General features: G+C 46.1%; 1 long non-coding RNA gene across 1 annotated transcript in view; it reads left to right on the forward strand.

The window, feature by feature from the left end:
• Positions 1-684: 684 nt before the first annotated feature.
• LOC108534824 (uncharacterized) overlaps positions 685-13,606 on the forward strand; it is a 23,020-nt gene continuing 10,098 nt past the window's right edge. Inside the window, exons 1-2 of the long non-coding RNA XR_001887044.1 lie at positions 685-879; positions 3,026-3,169. This is a non-coding gene — a long non-coding RNA (uncharacterized LOC108534824). The remainder of the gene's footprint in view (positions 880-3,025; positions 3,170-13,606) is intronic.

Here is a 13,606-nt window from a genome sequence, read left to right on the forward strand (position 1 = left end):
TAAGGATGTTTGGAGCTGTTTTCAGGTTTTTTCTTTCACAGTGCTGCTGAGAACATTCCAGTTCGTAACTGGACCCACAGATGCAATGGTGTCGATCTAGGAGTGGAATTGCTGGGTTATGGAGTAAGGCTAAATTGTTTTCGAAAGCGGCTGTACCTGCTGATACTCCCTTTGGCAGTATAGAAGTATTCCTGTTGATCCACAGCCTTCCCAGCCCATGGTTGGTATCTTTTTAAGTTTTGTTGATTTAGAGGGTGGTATCTCATTGTGATCCCCCTCAATGTTCCAGTGTATTCTTCAAAGCAGCCATTTTTTGTCTTTGCCAAGGTTAAGATTACTCTCTCCTCTTCAGAGTCTGTTTCCGTCGCTTCTCGGCCTTTTGGCTAAGATCAAGTGCAGAGTCTGTTTCCAGGCCCACCCTCTACCCTTCTTGACTATGGCAGAAAAGGATGCAGCTTTCCTTCTCTCTCAAGCCTGGGCTCTTTTCTCTCTAATGTAGGAGCCTACTTCTCCCCTTCCTCCCCATCATCTATAGTGTCCCCATATTTATGATTTCCAGATTTCATAAATGAGTAGTGTGGTAGGTAGTGCTGGTCACATACCCATACTTGGCTATTTTCAACCTCTTCTTCCTTGCCTTCCTCTTCCTATAGAGTCTGAAAATGCTGGATAGCTTCCTGGCTGCCCTTGCAACTAGACGTGGCCATGGGACCGAGTTCTGGTCAATACGATACAGGGGCATGTTTACTGGGAGGCTTCTGAGAAGATTTATCTCCTTGAAAAAAGGAAGTAGGTTCTCCCTCCTTCTGCCTGCCATGGATGTTCATACATGAGAACATGATGTTTGGAACTGCAGCAGCCACCTTGCAAGTCCGGGCAGTAAGTCTGAGGATGAGAAGCCAGTGTGCTTGGGATGTAGAGAAAGGATGAAAAAGGCCTGGATTCTTAGGGACACTGGGGGGCCAGGGAGCTAATTCTGGAGCTGCCACCCTATAGACTGCTTGTTATGTTAATCAGATGTCTTTATTCTCAAATGATGTTCATAGGATAATCTATTTGCAGCCCCAAAATCCTGACTTTGGCCTTTGTAGCGATTTCTGACTCTTTTTGTACTCCAAATCACGCTCTCTAAAGACTCAGTAATGTAATTCCTGCCAATCCAGTTCATCCTGAACTTTCTATAATACCTGACACTGTTCATCCACCTTCTGGAGGGCTTTTCCCTCTTGGGCTTCTGTGGTGCTCCAGCGTCCGGGTCTTCAGCTGCCGTCATCTTTTTCTCCTTACACCGACTCCTTCTCTCCATGAGTTACTTTTGCTGAACACCTGCTACAGACCAGGAGCTGAACATCGTTCTTTCCATAGGTCATTTTACTCCCTACAAAACTCCTGTGACTTTGGTATTACAATTTCCACTTCACAGATGTGGAGCCTAAGCTCAGAGATGGTAATTAACTCATCCACAGTGATGGACTTAGTAAGTGACACACAGCTGGGATTTGAACTGAGGTATCTTCAATTTCAATTACACCATCTCGCCCAAGGCTAGACAGCCAGTCTCTTTCTCCTAGCTCTTTTTAATGCTCTCCTGAGGTCAAGTGACACATTCTTATTGTATTAGGCCATTCTTGCATTGCTATAATAAAATACCTGAGACACAGCCTGGCGCAGTGGCTTGTGCCTGTAGTCTCAGTACTTTGGGAGGCCAAGGAGGGCAGATTGCCTGAGTCCAGTAGTTCAAGACCAGCCTGGGCAATATGGTGAAACCCTATCTCTACCAAAAATACAAAAATTAGGCAGGCGTGGTGACTTGTAACTGTGGTCCCAGCTATTCAGGAGACTGAGGTGGGAGAATCATTTGATCTTGGGAGGTTGAGGCTGCAATGAACCACGATAGCATCACTGGACTGTAGCCTGGGTGACAGAGTGAGACCCTGTCTTAAAAAATACCTGAGACTGGGTAATTCATAAAGAAAAGAGGTTTAATTGGCTCACAGTTCTTCAAGCTTCACAGGAAGCGTGGTGCTAACATCTGCTCGGCTTCTGGTGAAGGCTCAGGGAGCTTTCAACCATGGTGGAAGGCAAAAGGGGAACAGGAATGTCACATGGGGGCCATACGCTTTTAGACAGACAGATCTTGCGAGAACTCACTCACTATTGTGAGGACAGCACCAAAAGGATGACACCAAACCATTCATGGAAATCCACCCCCATGGTCCAGTCACCTCCCACCAGGCCCCACCTCCAATACTGGAGATTACAGTTCAACATGAGATTTGGGTGGGGACAAATATACAAACGATATCACTCACTGCATCAATTCTAGAGAGGCCTCCCAAGTTTTTCCCACAGTCTTACATGATCCCTTCAGTCCTGAAAAACCATGAAGGCTTCTCCTCTCCCCTTACATCTGCCATGTGTACTTCTTACCTGGTCTGCCTTTATGGTTTCTGACCACAGCATCTTTCAACCATGGAGATGGATGGGGCATCCCGCATTCTTTTTTCCATCCCTCCCTTCTCCATTTCATATTCTCAGTCAGAAGCAGCAGCCCTGGGTGACCCCATTGAAAATGTTTCTCACATCTGTCCCTTTGTCCTCACTCCTAGGCCATGCCCCATGCCTCACCACCTGGTCCTTCCCCTTCTCGTCCATCCCCGAGACTGCTCCCAGATGGGTGGTCCCAATACATTGCTTTCCTGATGCCCTCACATGCTCCCATTACTTATATGGCCCAGTCCTGGCTTTCATGGCCCTTCATGATCTGGCTCCAGCTTTGGTTCTTGACAGAGTAGTTCAAATCTGCCAGCATGGGCTGCTGTTTCCAGACATACCTTCCCCTTTCTTAACTTCCAGCTGCCCACTCTCCACCCCCATACTGTCTGGCATCTTCCTCCCCTAAGCAGAAAACACCTCATCTTTCAATATCCACCTCTAGTCCTATGGGTGAGGGGAAGACTTCTGTTACTAGACTGCTGGGATCTCTCCCCCCTCAGCTTTCCTATAACTCTTGCTGTCTCTACAGGTTCCTGGGGCACCTGTCAGATGCTCACTGTGTCATGGTGTCTGAGCCAGATTTCCCACACAAGACCATAAAGTTCTTTACAATTGGAACCATGCCTCTCCCTATCTCAACCTTGGAAAACTGAATGGAGATGTTCCCTTTCCTGTAAGTCAACTCACCTGCCTGTATAAATATTAACTGAGCATTTACTATGTTCCAGGTTCTATTCTAGTCACTAGGAATGCAGTTGAGGAGACAAAGTTCCTGCCTTTAGGAGTTTATGGTGTAATAGGGAAGACAAACAAATAAATTATAGAAAGAATGACTTATTATAGGGAAAGTATAGGGTGCTCGTAATAGGGGTGCACATAACCAAGGCCAGAGTGACAGGAAAGGCTTTATCCCAGGGAAGGAAATTGTAAATCGAGACTAGAAGAGGTTTAGCCAGGTGAAGAGGCAGGTGAAGAGCAAGGAATATTCCAGGTAGAGCACATGTGAAAGCTCAGAAGTGAGAGAGAGCATAGCACATTTGAGAGAGTGGAAAACCAAAGTCTACTCTGGCTGTGGCTGGCATGGAGTGTGTGTGGAAGAGAAGTGGTAAGAAGGGCTAGGAGGGGTGGTGGGTGGGGGCCAGATGCACTGGACCCAGCAGAGAGAGGAGTCCTGGGTATTGTGGCCTTGGTGAGGAGGGATGACACTTTTTTTTTTTTTTTTTTTGAGGTGGAGTCTCGCTGTGTCTCCCAGGCTCGAGTGTGGTGGCACGATCTCAGCTCACTGCAACCTCCACCTCCTGAGTTCAGGCGATTCTCCTGCCTCAGCCTCCTGAGTAGCTGAGACTACACGTGCACACCACCACACCTGGATAATTTTTGTATTTTTTTGTAGAGATGGGGTTTCACCATGTTGGCCAACATGGCTGGTTTCACCCCCAGCCTCAAGCAATCTGTCCACCTTGGCCTCCCAAAGTGCTGGGATTATAGGTGTGAGCCCCCGCACCTGGCCCCAGCGCTTTTTGGCCAAGAAAGCTTTAGGTCCAAGGGCATATCAGGGGCCCAGCAGGAGGAATAGATGACGTGGAGGCAGGAAATGGTGAAATGGCTGCTAGAACTCGGAAGACTATGGAACTGTTCCAATTGCCGGAACTTGCACTGTGACCTGGGCAATGGTCAGGAATTCCAGAACCTCTAAGGAGTTTACCAGGCAAAGCATGGTAAGATAGAAACCATGAGGGAGGTGTCTAGAAAGCCCTGTATTTGGGAGTGGAATGGTTCAAGAAAGGCTTCTTGGTCCTGATGGACTTCAAGATGCGTCTGCAACGTGGGACTGATAGTGCTGGGCGTCGATGTGGTGAGAAAGGTGTTCTCTCCTTCCTGCCAGTGCCCAGAACAGTACCTGGAACATAGGAGATGCTCAATCTTAGCCCGTGGCTAAGGGCTTCTGGCTCTGGGGCCCCTGGCGGCCCAGTAACCCCTGGGACCTCTGGTTCTCCTTTCCAAAGCAGAAACTGACCTTGGGAGAGTGAGGTTGGCAAAGGCCACTTCCTCATCATTCATGTCCTTCCCAGTCTCTACCAAGCTAAGCAAATAGCTACTTTCTTTCCAAGGTAATTGGACCAATTTGTCCAAACATGGAAAGCCAATAAATGGGTCTGAACTGAAGTCTTTATCTATTATGGCACCACTCCTATTGTCTATAATTTAGTATCATCTGCAAAATAAAATTTTCATTTATACACCCTCCCATAGAACAAATTAGATACAAAATGATAGATTCTAGCAGTATCTCAAAGAAGCTCCCTTTCCAGAGAACTCTGCTTTAATTAATTCAACAAATATTTATTGAACCAGGCATTATTCTAGGCATTTGGGATACATCAGTGAACATAGCAAAGATCCTTACCTAAGCTTGCAATTTAGCAGGCAAGACAAACAGAAGACATAATAAGGAAATTATACAGTTTGCTAGAAAAGGTGATGAGTGCTACAGAAAAGGACTAGAAGGGGGACTAAACAGAGAGTTCTCTTTTCCACAAGCCAACCTACCTGAGTGGGAAGGAGGATGGGAAGGACAGGAGGGAAGGAAGAGATAGGACACAACGTCTGTGTTTTACTGCCTGTATAAGACTTTGTCCCTGGTTGGAATTTTAAACTAATTGTATGTATTACTTTGATAAAAAATAAGTTTAAATAGTGACATAACTATATTGGGAGGGGAGGGCATCGGTGTGACCCAAGTTCTCTTCTGTCGCTGAAGAAAACAGGACAAAGTTTCTAAAGTGAATAAATCAAGAGATAGAAGCACAGGTATATAGGTCAGGCACGGTGGCTCACGCCTGTAATCACAGCACTTTGGGATGCTGAGGCAGGAGGATCACTTTAGGTCAGGAGTTCAAGACCAGCCTGGCCAACACGGTGAAACTGTCTCTACTAAAAATACAAAAATTAGCCAGGCATGGTGGCACACACTTGTAATCCCAGCGACTAGGGAGGCTGGGGCAGGGAAATCACTTGAACCCAGGAGGCGGAGGTTGCAGTGAGCCGAGATTATACCACTGCACTCCAGCCTGGGTGACAGAGCGAGACTCTGTCTTGAAAAAAAGTACAGGTATACCGTTTAGAAAGTAAAGATCATCATCAGAAGAATTTAAAACAGAAACCACGAAAACAGTGAAAAGTCATTTCTTTTAGAGGAAAGAAGACAGACTGGGAAGGCTCAGGACAGAGTTGGTGGGGGACTCTTGCCTTTTTAAAATAAGTCTTGCTGTATGTTTGGGGTTTTAAACTCATAGGCATGTGTTACTTTGATGATTAAAAAAAATTCTGCTGAGCACTTGAGGAGGTCCACGATGATGGGAGATAGCTTTGGGACTTCTGCAGGGAGTGGAGGGTGGTAGAGCAAGCAAGTTCTGCCTCATTTAATCCAAATCCACTTTCTTCTATTTGTTTTATGTATCTGACTTTCATGCGAGACTTTGAACAAAGGGTTCTGCAGCTAAAATTGGTTTGAACTCTATGATCCCTTTTGGCTCTCGTAATTAATGATGCTTTATAAGCACCTGTTACCCTTTGTGCTCATGTCTATTTACTTCCTGAAATAATTTCCTTAATTTAGCCAGAAACCTTGCAGTCTTCCCCCAGTTGGCTATGGTGTGAAATGATTGGTGAGTTTGCTGCCAGTTTTCTTGGTGTAGAAGTGAGACCGTGCAGTCAGTCATTCCTGATTGTTACTTCAGAGGGTCTCTGGAGCCACTGTTAGAACAAAGGTCCCATGGGCATTCTGTCTGGCCTCCAGTACAGTGGCTGTTGTAACAACAGGTAAACATTTTGGCCAATAATTCCCCAATGTCATCTCAGTATCTGCAGTCTCTCCTGTGCAGCTGTGAATCTGCTTATAGAATCTACTTATAGAACCTTGCCTCCCACTCCACTTCCTGGGGATGGGGAAGAGAGAGACAGACAGAGAGAGAGAGAGAGAGAGAGAGAGAGAGAGAGAGACTGTGAATGAAGTTAGGAAAGGGAGGGAGGGAGGCAACTCCCCTTTAGCTTAGTCACCTCCTAGTGACTCCACTTCCAGACATGTGTCATAGTCGGCCTACTCTTGCTCTTGTTCTATTTTTAGGGCATGTCCACTCCATTCATGTTTCTTGTTGTTGCCATTTCTGCCTGGCAGCTGCTTTCTTGAATTTGAGGTTCCAGAGGTTCTGTGTTTCCAGGCACCTTTCATGCACCCTTGCCTTTGCACACTGTTTTTCATCTGGTATCTGGGAATCTGACACTAATCCTTGAAGGCCACGATCAAATGCCATGTAGTTTGTAAAACCTTTCTGGGCCCCCAACTCTGGAGAATCTGTCTCCACCTTAGCACTTATCACAGACCCTGGCCATCTCTCGATTGCATGTTGGTGTCCTTGGTGGGTTGGAAACATCCCATGGTCGTCTCTCTGAGGCATACAGTGGATGTTTAATAACTGCTTGCCGAGTGAAATGAAGTATATTTGCCGATATCTCTTCTATGCTTTAGGAAATCCCACTGGGCCTGCAAGAAATGTCAGTGTGGGAAGATTTCTCTCAAGGCATCACCATAAATCTTTTCCTGTTTTCTTCTTGAAAGACAAGATGTGGAAGAGTCAGGTAACATCTAGAGAAAGCCTCTAATATTTGGATGAATTCTATCTGGGGAGGGGGAATTCTTGCCACCATTTTACAGATCAGAAATCTGAGGCTCAGAGAGATTGAGACTCGCTAATGATTACATAGTAAATAGCAGAGCCAGAGGTTGAAACCTGTGTCATCTGACTCCAGGGACGCCGTTTCCTACCACACACTTCCTAGTGGTCTCCGCAGTGTGCTGTGAGATGACATCGTTTAAGACTTTCCAGACCACAAGTTCCCCCTCAAGCATTCAGAATGCGATTGTTTTCCATTCAGACCCAAGTGCTGAGAATTTCCTTGTCTCCCCTGCTTTTTCTTCATCTTCCTGAGGTTTGCTAGCTCATTCTCTGGCTTCTCTGCAGTCTGCAAGAGTTCGTTTTTCTCTCATCTCTTTCCAGATATTATGATTTCCAAATCTTTCTGTTGGTTTCTTTTTCCGGCTGTGGTCCTTTATTGGGAGGCTTTCCAATGCAGCCGCAGATCGGCGGATGATAACACTGAATTAGTTAGTGGATCTTCTTTGATGTTATTTTGTGGGTGAACTCATTAATTTATGATAAAAAAAATCAAAGAGTTAGGCTCTTGCATAGGACTGGGTTGTCCCAAGGCAGCTGGATAATAATGATTAGTCAGATTAAATCTCAAAGAGCTCTCTGCCTCAAATATAGGGGTTAAAGTCCAGATGACTGCATTTGGGAACATCCCATCCTCTAGCATCCCATCACAGCCTTGAGTCAGCGCAACATGGAACGCTCCCCACTCTGAATGTGGGTCTGTCTCTGTGGCTTCCACTTTGAGGCCACTAAGACTTCAGGTCTGTCCAGATTGTTACAACGCTGGAGGCAATGTAGGGGAAATAGGGTGAGGCTGTGAAAGCCTCTTTCCCATCAGAGCAGTTGGATATTAAAAGGGATCATTTATCCTTGCGTGAGTGATCTCAAAGCCCTCTGTAGACTCTAGTCCTGTGACGTCAATGGGGAGAACTCTCTCTGGGCTACACGGGGAAGTGCCAGCTCCATGCTTGGCATGGAGCAAGCTTTCTATAGGTACTGGTTGAATGATGGACCAAGCTTTCTAGAGGTAATGGTTGAATGATGTGTGAAAAGCTGTTGGCTAGTAGAAGGGGAGCAGGAGTGGAGCTCAGGTTTTTCTTTATGTGACAAAACCTCCTAACCAGCTCCCATCTGTGGCCGTTTACCGTGCTTCTTTCACCTCTGTGGAAAATTGTCTGTGCTCCTCTCCCAAGCCATCCCCTCTCTGCCTTGTGTTCCATTCCCTACTGGCCTGTTAAGGGCTTGCTCCTGCAATTAACCCTCTCTTTTCTGAACTATCAGTGTTTCCCTCTCTACTAGACGATTCCTGTCAGCAGACAAACATGCCCTAATGTCTTCCCTCTTGAAAGGAACCTCCCTTGCTTTCATGTCTCCCTTGGACCTCCATGCTAGTCTTTGCTTCCCTTTGCAGCAGAAAGAGTTGTTTACACTCTCAGTGCCTCTCCTTCCTTTCCTCCATGCTAACTCTCAAACCCACTTTAATCAGGATCTTATCCCTGCACCACTAAAACCACTCTTGTCAAGGTCACTGGTGAACCTTCTTGCTGCCAAGTCCAGTGGTCATTTCTCAGTTCTCATCTTATTCCACCTGCGAGCAGTGTTCAATATGGCAGGCAAGACTCTCTTTCCAGCCTTCTTTGCTTGGCTTCAGGACACCACTCTCTCTTGGGTCTCCTCCTACTTCACTGGCCCCTCTTCTCAGTCTTTTGTCTTCCAGCCTGTCAGTGACCAAGTGTCCTGAATCAGTTCTTGGACAGCTTTTCTAGTTATGCCTACTCCCTTGATGTCTCTAGTCCCATGGTTTTAAATGCTATCCACATAGTGAAGGGTCCTGAAGTTATATCTCCAACTCCTCCTCCTCCCTTATAATTTACTTATAACATATACATCAAACTTCAAACCTAAGTCAACAAAACACAACCAAAATGCTGTGTACCCCAACCCTTCAGGCCTACTCAGTCCCTAGTCTTCCCTCTCAGTAGACAACCACTCCTTTCTTCTGATGGCTCAGATCTCAAGACTTAGAATCATCTTTGACTATCTCTTATGTATTTATGTATTTATATATTTATTTATTTTGAGACAAAGTCTTTCTCTGTCCAGGCTGGAATGCAGTGGCGCAATCTCAGCTTACTGCAGCCTCTGCCTCCTGGGTTCAAGTGATTCTTCTCCCTTAGCCTCCTGAGTAGCTGGGACTACAGGTGTGTGCCCCCATGCCTGGCTAATTTTTGTATTTTTAGTGGAGTCAGGGTTTTGCCATATTGGTCATGCTGGTCTTGAACACCTGATCTCAAGTGATCCACCCGCCTTGGCCTCCCAAAGTGCTGAGATTACAGGCATGAACCACCATGCCCGGCCTGTCTTCTTTATACCACACATCAATCCATCAGAAGATCCTCTCAGCATTACTTTCAAATTATTTCTAGAATCTGGCCACTTCTTCCCACTTCTACTGCTACTACCAAATTCTAAGCCACCACCACATCTTCTAAGCCTGAGCTGCTCTAACAACCTCCTGATTGGTTTTGCAGCTTCTAGTCTTGCCTCCCCTCTGACATCCAGTGGAATATTTTAAAAACTGCAATTAGATGATGTCACACCCCTACGCTAAACCTTCTTAAGCTTGCCATCTCACTTTATGAGTAGAATCTAAAGTCTTTATCGGGGCCTACAAGACCCTGGAAGACCTGATTCCTGCTACCTCTCTGAACTCAACTGCCAACTCTCTTGCCCTTGCTCACCTCAGGTCTAGCTACACTGGTCTCCCAGCTATTTTTTGTTATTATTATTATTATTTTTTGGAACTGAGTCTCACACTGTCACCCAGGATGGAGTGCAGTGGTGCAATCTCAGCTCACTGCAACCTCCGCCTACCACGTTCAAGTGATTTTCCAGCCTCAGCCTCCCAAGTAGCTAGGATTACATGCAACCACCACCACACCTGGCTAATTTTTATATTTTTAGTAGAGATGGGCTTTTGCCATGTTGGCCAGTAGAGTCTCGAACTTCTGTCCTCAAGTGATCCACCTGCCTTGGACTCCCAAAGTGCTGGGATTACAGGTGTGAGCCACCATGCCTGGCCTCCTGCTGTTCTTTGAACATACCAAGCCCAGTCCTGCGTCAGGGCACTTGGATTCTGTCCTGTTTGCCTTGTCACTCTTCCTCCGGGTATCTATATGTCTAGGTCTCTCTCTTCCTTCAGGGCTCTACCCAAATTTCACCTTATCAAAAAAAGTATTTCCTGACTATTCCTTTCTAAAATAAGCCCTCTCTATCACTATCTCCTTACCATGTCTTCTTCCTAGCAGTGATCACAATTTGCCATATTTTACACATATTTGCTTATGTCATGGATTGTTACCCCCATTACTATATAAGTACAATAAGGACAGAGGCTTTGTATTTTTAGTCATGACTGTATCCCAAGTTCCTAGAAGAGTGCCTGATACACAGTAGGCATTCAACAAATAGATGTTGAATGAATAGATTTGTTGAATGGCCTCATCTGGATATCTAGTCATCAAGTTAAGAGAGTGGTTTCCAGAAGGTTGTGTAATTGATGTGATCAAAATCAAGTGGGAGGAACTGTGAAATTTACATGGCGATAATCAGATTATGTGCTCATTTATTACCAGTGACCACTGCAGGATTCATAGATATTCTGTTTGGTCCTTTATGCCAAATCCTATGCCAAACTATAAGGTAGAATGAGACACCTGTCTTTAACTTCTTTAGCATGTCACTTATCCTCTGGGACTCAGTGTTTTCATCTGCAAATTAGACAGCTGGAGATGTGGTCATTGCTCTGCTAGTCTATGGTCTACCAGATGCTGGAGGGAGGCAGCACAGTTAAGAGGATCAACCACACAGGCTCTGGAGCTTGACTGCCCGTGTCTGAAACCTGTCTCCATTTCCCACAAACCCTGTGACTTTGGGCAACTTACTCAGCTCCCTCATTTATAAAGTGGGAATAATAAAAAGATCACAAGAACACAACTCAGAGTAATTGTGAGGATTACATAAGATCATACATGTAAAGTGTGTAGCATATGGACTGGCACATGGTAAGTGCTCACTAAATGTTAGCTATTAAAAATGAAAAGTTCTGGGGGAATTTTTGAGGGGTCATTGTTATTAATGTGTTTTAGAGGTGACAAACTGTTCTAGAATATTAGATGATATGGGAATTTTAAAAGCATGATAATTGGCTGGATGTGGTGGCTCACGCCTGTAATCCTGGCATTTTGGGAGGCCGAGCTGGGCGAATCACCTGAGCTCAGGAGTTTGAGACCAGCATGGCCAACACGGCGAAACCCCATCTCTACTAAAAATACAAAAATTAACTGGGCACGGTGGTGCGTGCCGGTAGTCCCAGCTACTCGGGAGGCTGAAAATCACTTGAACCCAGGAGGCAGAGGTTGCAGTGAGCCGAGATAGTGCCACTGCATTCCAGCCTGGGTGACAGAGCAAGACCCTATCGCAATAAAATAAAATAAAATAAAATAAAATAAAATAAAATAAATAAAGCATGAGAATGGTATTGTGCCTAGTTCAGATAATGCCGTTCTTCTTGGGAGATGCGTGGTGAATGGAAGTACTTACAGATAAAACCTCATGATGTCTGTCACCTTCTAATAATCTAGGCAAATATATCTCTGTTTTTATATCTATCAATAAAGCAAATGTGGCAAAAAGCAATAGTTGGAGCTAGGTAGATGGCATAGTTTATTGTACTATTCTTTCAACTTTTCTGTTTCAAAATTTCAAAATAAAAGGTTGGAGAAAATACAAAAGGCCCTAGAAACAGTCTAGTGAAATTCAATACTCATATCTTACAGAAAGAGAACCATAAGCTCAGAAAACAAGACAGTTGCTCAAGGTTATACAGCTGGAAAAGCCTGGGCCAGAAATCCCTCCCAGTCTCCTGGCTGCCAGGTTCTCCCTGTGTGTGGGCTTCAGACTGTCAGGCAGCAGTGAGCTGCAGAGGGGCACACCCCACCACCCCTCAAAGAGACCAAGGGGTACTACTGGTGTGTAAAAAGGCACTTGTGTTGGTGTTTTCTTTTTTATGTTTACTTTATTTATTTAATTATTTCGAGACAGAGTTTCACTCTTGTTGCCTAGGCTGGAGTGCAATGGTGCGATCTCAGCTCACTGTAACCTCTGCCTCCCAGGTTCAAGCAATTCTCCTGCTTCAGCCTCCTGAGTACCTGGGACTACAGGCATGCACCACCATGCCTGGCTAATTTTTTTGTATTTTTGGTAGAGATGGGGTTTCACCATGTTGGCCAGGCTGGTCTTGAACTACTGACCTCAGGTGATCCACTCACCTCGGCCTCCGAAAGTGCTGGGATTACAGGCATGAGCCACTGCACCCGGCCTTATTTTTAATTTTTTAAGAGACAGGCTCTTGTTCTATTGCCCAGGTTGGAGTGTAGTGGCACAATCATGGCTAGCTGCAGCCTTGAACTCTTGGATTCAAGTGATTCTCCTGCCTCAGCCTTCTGAGTAGCTGGGACCACAGGCACACATCACAACGTCCGGCTAATGTTTTCATTTTTTGTGCAGACAGGGTCTTGCCCAGGCTTGTCTCGAACTCCTGAGCTCAAGCAATCCTCCCACCTCAGCCTCCCAAAGTGTTGGGATTACAGGTGTGAACCACTGCACCTGGTCTCCTTTTTATTAAACAAATAGCTCATTTAGTTGGAATTTATGATGTCAAAAGTGTGAAGGTGGCACCAGAGCCAGACCTGCTATCCTTGGAGAGTGAGCATACCGGTTTGGCACCATCTGCTTGTGGTTTTGAGTGGTGGTGGTAGTGGTGGTGCGTGTGTGTAAACTCGGGTTGCAGAGGAGAGAGGGAAGAGTAAAAGGGTGGGGCCCAGGTCCAGGAAGATCAGCAAGGAGAGACTGGCTTCAATTCTGGAGCTCCCTGAAAGAAGTGACCCCAGGCTACGGCTGTGAACGAAATGTGGGCACCTATTTAAAGAAAGGAAATGATTCTCTGCGGTCAGCAGGATCTTTGTCTAGCTAGTGGGGTTTCAGGAAGTGCAAAGGAGAGGGGAAAGGAGGGGCCTTCCGTGCAAGCCTGGCTGTGTGTATATGGGGGGAGCACACAGCGAGGAAAAGGGAGAGAAAGAAGAGAAATTATTCTGAAGAGGAAGCCGGGGGCGGGGCGGGGAGGGGTGGAGCGGGGCACTGGGGTGGCTGGAAAGGTAGAGAGGTCGCACCTGGGGGCCCGCGAGAGGCTCGGGAGCAGTCAGCCTTGGCAGGCTGAAGCGTCTTGCCCCAGAAAAATCCCTGCCCCACTCTCCTTTAGGCTGGATGTCCCGGGGGCCGCGGCAGCGAGCGCAGAGCTCCGGGGCTCTCACAAGGGGGAGGGCAGGAAGGGGAGGCGG

Source organism: Rhinopithecus bieti, unplaced genomic scaffold (assembly GCF_001698545.2).
Source record: "Rhinopithecus bieti isolate Rb0 unplaced genomic scaffold, ASM169854v2 scaffold_425, whole genome shotgun sequence".
NCBI classification, from domain to species: Eukaryota; Metazoa; Chordata; class Mammalia; order Primates; family Cercopithecidae; genus Rhinopithecus; species Rhinopithecus bieti.